Consider the following 7,916-nt stretch of genomic DNA (forward strand, 5'->3'; position numbering starts at 1 on the left):
TGGGAAATGCTGTACATGTAAACTTAAAACAAAAAGTAAGGAAATTTGTGTTTGGTACATTATTTCTTTGTTGTAACTATGCTTCTTGGTAATAAATCTCATACCGCTGGAAAGCCTATTTATTACCCTTTTAAATTATGCCACATTTGTAAGGATCATGCATTTGTGGGATGAGCAGCAGAGCTGAGTATGTGGGTTGCACCCATGAAAAATGTGCCAAATCTTCTCTGCCAGTGCCAAACAGCTGATTCTGCCATTGACTCTTGTTGGGTGTTTGGTGGATTGGATGACTGACGTTTGAAGAAACAAGACATACTGACAATTTAACAATTTATTCATTTAACAAACAGGAGCCTCAGTAATGTGTGGAAGAACCATACACAGCCACAACAGCCTGGCTCCTCCTCTTCATGCTGGTCACCAGCCTGGTCACACACTGCTGTGGGATGGCATCCCATTCTTCAACCAGCATTTGTCACAAGTCAGCCAACGTGGTTGTGTTGGTCACTCTGGCACGAACAGCACACCCAAGCTGATCCACAGGTGTTCAATGGGGTTAAGGTCAGGACTGCTGGCAGGACATTCCATCCTCTCCACTCCCAAATTCTGGAGGTAGTCTCTGCTAAACCCCGCTCTGTGGCGGCGAGTGTTGTCATCTTGGAGGATAGAGTTCTTGCTGACAAGGTGAGAAAACAGTATTCTTGGGGTGTTGTATTCTTGGGACACTGACTTTGCAGCCTGTCTCTGACATTCCCAGTTATATGGAACTTGGCTTTCAGTTTGGAGATGGTACTAGGGTTCACTCCAAACAAACCGCAACTTGGTTTTGCTGAACACCAGCTTGAAGTTGCCCAACCTATGGGCCCTATCCAGATCAGTCAAACGTGGCATGCCGATCCTTGAAGCAGACAGGGCCCATGCTCAGGTGCTGCCAATCAGGCACCTGATTGGCAGCACCTGGGGGTACCAGAAGCTCATCCCACAAATGCATAATCCTTACAAATGTGGCATCATTTAAAAGGGTAATAAACAGGCTTTCCAACGGTATAAGATTTATTACCAAGAAGCATAGTTACAACAAAGAAATAATGTACCAAACACAAATTGCCTTAGATTTTGTTTTAAGTTTATTTGTCTGCTTTTCTGGACCATATTTATGGAGAAGTACTCAGCTAAAAAAAATGTGGCACATGAATATTTTTTGGAAGGAAATGAAAGATAGAATATGCATTTTTTTTTTAAATAGTCAGTTTACTGCAGCGATTTTTATTCAACGATAATTTTTACATTATTTTTTAGTGATGCAGAGCCATATTGTAATGCCAACTATACAGGTGCATCTAAAAAAAATGAATACAATGAAAAAGTATTTTTTCTGTAATATAATTTAGGAAGCAAAACTTCCATGTATTCTAGATTGATCTCAGACAAAGTGAAATATTTAAAGATTTTGATGTTTAAATGTTGATGTTTACAGCGCACAGCTCAGGAAAATCAAAAATCCACTACCTTTACATTTTAGAATATCCTAAAACATCAGTCTATAAAAGGATTTATAATACAGAAATACTGACAATATAAATTTAAATAGGCCCTTTAATGCTGCCTTAGTTAAATAGTGGTAAGTCATTGATCCGCATGGGAACTGGAGTCAGCAGTGCTGAGCTAGTTCAGATAGGACACAGAGTAACACAAGTCAAGCACAGGAATAAAACAGATCAAATTTAGCTATAAAATAAAACACTGTTCACCAGAACAGGGTAACAGAGAGTAGAGAGCTATGTGTTTAAAAAAAGCCTAGCTCATTTCACTTTAAACTGAAACCACAGACAGTGATGGTTGTTTTATAGGCATCTACAGTGCCTATAAAAGTCTTCACCCCTTAGAAGAGTGTTTTACCCTTTTATTGATTTTATTACTCAATCATGTCCAATATAATTTGGCTTTTTGACAAAAACAAAACAAAACAAAACAAAAACAAAACTCTGTCAAAGTGAAAACAGATTTTTACAAAGTTATGTCAATTAAAGATATGTAATACTAAATAAGTGGCTGTATAAATATTCACCCCTTCCAAGTCAAGTATTTAGTAGAGTCGCCTCTGGTTGCAATCACAGCTCTGAGTTTGTGTGGACAGGTCTCAATCAGGCTCACGGCAGACACTAAAATTTTACTCTATTCTTCTTTGCTAAACTGCTCAAGCTCTGTCAGGTTGCATGAGAATCATTAACAGACCTTTTCAAGTCCTGCCACAAATTCTCTGTTGGACTGAGGTCTGGGTTTTGACTTGGCCACTCCAGGACATTCTCCTTGTTGTCTTTGAACCATTTCTGTGTAGCTTTCTCTGTATGCTTCAGGTCATTGTCTTGCTGGAAAATAAATCTCCCAAGTCATAGTTCTCTTGCAGACTGAATATGATTGTCCCTCCAAGATTTTCCTCACAGCATGATGCTGCCAGCACTGTGCTTAACAGAGGGTTTGGTGTGTTTGTGGTCATGTGCAGTGTTTGGCGTCTTGTCTGATGGCTATAAAGCTCCATTTTGGTCTCATCAGACCAAATAACTTTCTTCCACTTGACCATGGAGTCTCCCACATGGCTTTTGGTGAACTCTAGTCCAGATTGAATCTGAGTTTTCTTCAACAGTGTCTTTCTCTTTGCCACTCTCCCATAAAGCTCTAACAGTTGTTGTCTGCAGAGTCTCTCCCATCTCAGCTGCTGAAGCTTGGAACCCCTTCAGAGTAGTCATAGTTGTCTTGGTGGCCTCTCTCACTAGTCTCCTTGTTGCACGCTCACTCAGTTTGTGAGGACGGTCTGATCTAGGTAGATTTACACATGTGCCATATTCCTTTATTTCTTGATGACGGATTTAACTGAACTCTGGGGAATGTTCAGAGCCTTGGAAATGTTTTTGTGTCCATCCCCTGATTTATACTTTCAATAGCTTTATCTCTGAGTTGCTTGGAGTGTCCCTTTGTCTTCATGGTGTAATGGTAGCCAGAAATACTGATTAATCTAATTGACATAACCTTGTAGAAATATGTTTTCACTTTCAAATTAATGAGGGGGTTTTGTACATTTGTATGTAAAAAAAGTTAGAAATTAGAAATTATATTGACCGTGATTGATTTATAAAGTAAATGTGTGTCTCCTTTGTGGCACCACATGAGGGAGTCAGTGTACCGCTGAGCATCTCTGTCAGTGTACTGACTATTTATTATTGTTGTTAATGTCCTGCTGTCTGTAAATGTAGCTACAGTATTGGCACTGTTCTCTTGAATAAATTAAGTTTTCTGAATCTGAAAGTAAGAAAATTTTTAAATATGTGCAGTATAATAAGAAAAACAGTAAGTTACAAACAGGTAGAGCTGCATGCGAAAATATAGTTTTGTGTTCGTTTTCAGTGTGAGGACTTTAGATTTGATTTAAGCAAAGTCTATGTTTCTGTAAACACAGCTGACACAAAAACACCTTTTATCTGTCACGTAGGCAGATACCTGGTCAGCTTTGCTCCCTCCGCTGCTTCATGCCTGCTGGTGATGCCAATCTTATGCCAGAAGAGGGCGACAGAGTCCACCATTTAGAATCTTCAAGCTCTCCTTCCTCCAGCTTCTCCTGCTGTTTCATTGATCCCATTCAATCGATTAAAGCAATTTTTGTCATCATATTGATAGATCTGGGAAAACATTGTACAGTTAAACATCCAGATGGTGCAAAATATGCTAGGAATAGACTCTTGAAAAAACTAAGCTCTGAACAAAACAAATAAAATACAACAAAACCAATGAAAATGCAACAACAAGCTTTCTTAATTTTAATTTAGATTAATTTTCAGCTGTTTTGTTGCATTTCTGCATGACTCAAGGATTTAAGCCTTTACGGGGCAAGGAACCATATATGGTCGACTTTGTGGTCTCCTCCTCAGTCTCTGTGAACCAGTAGGACAGCACACCATCCGACCAATCAAGAACCAAGAAAATCTCAGACTTCCTGTTTCATCTAGAACTTGCAAAATGTAGTTTTACGTCTCTTTTGGCCCCCCTAACATTATAACTAACTGTGGAAAGCTGATGAAACTCACATGTAATAAAGGTGACTAGTAGTGCTAAATGTCATAATAGGTTTTGTTTCAGGAGGGTTTCTAGCAAAAAGAGTGATCCAGTGGTAGATTTGACTATTCTATAACAATTTTCAAATAGGCATAATTTTGGTCATTTGTATAACCTTTTAAATGCTTTATTAAATTTGAGTGGTTTATATCTTTTTTACTGCGAGCCTTACTTCTGCTTAGACATTCAATATTTGCATTTTTTAGGTTTTCTGGTGGAATTATAAGGTGAGATAAGTGGCATAATCAGTGAAATATGTAACCAGTTAGTTTTAATGGAGCTTGGCAAAAGTTCAAGCTGGAAGACTGTTTCTAATTTCTACTATCTCTACCTTCTTCCTTTCTTTCTCTCTGGTGATGAGCTGATTATGGGCGTTCACTCTCTTTAAGTACTCAGCTAATCAGATTCTGCCACATTCTTGTTTGACCAATCATCAGTCATATTTTAAATCTGTCATTCTCTTTTACAGTCATCTTTTGTTTCAGGGTGGACACTGCAACCCTCCTCCACCCAAGCTACCTCTATTCAGTTCATCAGCATCTAGCCCAGATCCTCTCAGGTTTTCTGCTCATCTTCATCCTCCGTACCTCAGTCTACTCCTCCAAGCCAACTCATCGGTTCCTGGTCCAGTTTCTCAGAAGTTTCCTCCTCAGCTGGTCCTGCATCCCTCAACACCACCCCCAGTGTCAAGAGTCCATAGGAGTGTCCTGTTCTAAGTCTAATCCCCAAAGACAATCTGCGTTTCTGTGTAGAGCTGAGAGGAGGATCAGGAGAGCCACATTAATTAATTGTAAATTGTGTTTATTGTAAATCTGTGCTGACAAAGGAGCATACATGTGCATTTGCATCTATCATACATCTATCTTGACTATCTTCCAGAGTTCTCTGAAACCTGCAAGTGCACAATAATCTCTGGTATTTAATTTATAAGATCAAATAATGCTCAATAGTTTGATGACTAACCACTGGATGCACCTCTTAGAGATATTATTTTGCAAAGAGTCCCCCTGTATCCAGGGAACCATGGCTTTGTCCATCTATAGACCAGACACAAGATTGAGCAAATGCATAGATGCCAACAAATCTATTTAAACTATTTTGTTGTCTCACTCAGTTCAGTCTGCCACAGATTTACCTATGTCTTTATTTTCATGGCTGCCACAGTGGTTGTTACCAGAGGAAAATGTTGATTTATTAATCCCACTGCATCTTGCAGTCACTCACATAGAACGTTTCTTTAATTCTATTCTGAAAGACCAGAAATGATGACATAATTTAGACTGGCGGAGGCTTATATCTGGTTCCAGCGTACTGCCTCTTGTGTCTGCTGATGAAGAGAAAAGGAAAGAAATGTGCCTTTGAGCTTGCAGCATCCACATCTTTGCACTCTGTATTGATTTCATGTCAATCCAGATATTCTGCATCAAAGTGATGTCAAATGACCCTTCTCTTTTTTAGCATGGGAGGCAAGTGACCAATTCCAGGGAGGATTTTTCCCCCCTACTGCACCGTCTGTTTGGGCTTTAACCTTTATTATTAAAAGGTCACTTTTCTGTCAGACTTAGTGTTCAAAATTTAAAAAATTTATATTCGGTGCTGCTATTGAGGTCATTTTTTATCATCATCTAGGGGTCATTTTAATTGATACAACAAAGATAAACTGAAGAAGATAAAGATAAATATCTTCTTTTAAATTGTTTGATATTTAGGAATGACCAAAATAAATTTAAAATTCACTGTCTTAGAATTAGAATATCACAGACATCAATCCAAAAAGGAATAATAAAATAGAAACGTTGTCCCTCTGGTTATCACAGACTTCTTAATCAGGGCTCCTTTTTCACGAATTCACGAATGCCATATCAGGCCCCCCAAAGCTTCCTGTCTGGCTCCCAGAAGATCATTACATTCAGAAAAGGAGGAAAAGAAGATTTTGTGGTTTTAAGAGTATTTTTTGGCTTGAAATGTGTTCAGCTGTTAAATCTGAAAAACAATTAATATTGAAATAGTTTAAGAATGTCTTAATGTTTGATCGCTTTTAACAGAAATGTACTTGTCAGCCACTATTATTAAAAAAGGTTTTTAAATGGGCTAAGACTGGCGGAAATATTGCAAAAATGGCCAGATGAAGTTATAAAAAGGGGTAAGAGAGTGGCAAAAATGGGTGATAAGTGTCAAAATGGGTTGTGGAGTGGCACAAAGGGACACAAATTTGTAGGAAAAGTGGCTAAAACAGGTTAGGATGTCAATCAAAGCCGATCAAAAATTGGTTTAAAGGTGGCAAAAATTGTGCAACAAAGTAATGAAAGGGGTTAAAAAGTGACAAAATAGAGTGGCTCAAGGGGGATAAAACATGCTGAAAGTTGTTTAAAGGGGGTTAAAGAAAGTCAAAAATGTGGATTAAAAGGGGCAAAATTGATTAAAAGTGGCAAAAATATACAAATAGCCTGGCAAAATAATGAAAAGGGATTAAAGAATAGCACACAGGGGCAATTACTGGCAGGAATGTTGCAAAAAGGAGTTAAAGAGTGCCAAATTAGACAAAAAGTGGTAACATTTGGTTAAAAAGTGGCAAAAATGATCAAAAATGGGTTAAGAGTAGCAAAAGATGAAGAAATGGCCAAATGATGTAGTGAAAAGGGGTTGAAAGTGTCAAATGAGTTAATAATGGTGCTGAATCACCATTGGGGACGGCCCATTCTCTGGGATTTTCAGGGGCCCAGCCAATTCTGTGGGCAGGCCTGTCTCCTTTTGGCCTCCTGCATTATAGATAAAAGGGATAGATCTCACTGGTAATGCCTAAAAATGTCCTGCATTTTGAAAAGTAAATACAAATACTATCCTGTCGTCTTTTATGTCTGTTCATTATCAATAAGCATCAATGCAGAGATTCTAACATTAATTTGTTCCCCACAAACATATGATATTAAGGGAATTATTAACCAAATAATATTTTAACATTGTGCACACCTATGGCTCACACGGGCGACACAGAGACACCCACAGCTTGAGCACACACCCACACACCGCTGACGCTGATCTTCTGTGGAGAGGAGCTTTAATGCAGGAGAAAAGAGTGAGCGTCACCTTTGTGTGTCGTATGCAGCATGAACGAGGATGAGGAAGAGAGGTTGGTGCTGCGTAAAAGGTGCACGAACCATCAAAGAGAAGGGGAGGAAAAGAAAAAAGGGTGACGGGGGATGAGATCAAGAAAGAAAAATTAAAAACTGAAGATTGTAAACGAGTCCCAAATCACGAGTCCGAGTCGAGTCGCAAGTCTTTTGTGCAAGAGTCCCCATCTCTGAAATGATCCTTTAGGTCTTTAAATGTTATGGTCATCTAGGTATGGATAATTAGATTTTTCATGGCTGTTAATGAACCTAATGTGATGAATTCGGTAAAAAAAAAAAAATGCCAACCAAGTTCTGTCTAGGGATGCACCGATACCGAGCCTGGTATCAGGTATCAGCCCGATCCAGCCCGTCAAAGCTGGATCGGGTATCAGTGGGAAAGGGCCGATCTGTGGCGCCACTAGGCAACCAGCTCTAAGCCTTTTTTACAAGGTTTTTTTTCACTATTTACTCACAGAATTGTCACTTTGTTTACAGTATATGGTTAAATACACTTGTGTAATACAGTTTTGTACTGGAATGTTACCTCTGATGCACTTTCTTTGTTTTTTGCTGCATTACCAGTCTACAGGGTATAAAAGTTTACAATTTAATCATCATTTCTGTATGTTCTGAAGCATTGTTTTTACCAAACTGCTGGTAAACATTTAAACACTTTATAGTTTAAATAGATATCAA

The sequence above is a fragment of the Cheilinus undulatus genome, linkage group 1, assembly GCF_018320785.1.
Source record: "Cheilinus undulatus linkage group 1, ASM1832078v1, whole genome shotgun sequence".
NCBI lineage: Eukaryota > Metazoa > Chordata > Actinopteri > Labriformes > Labridae > Cheilinus > Cheilinus undulatus.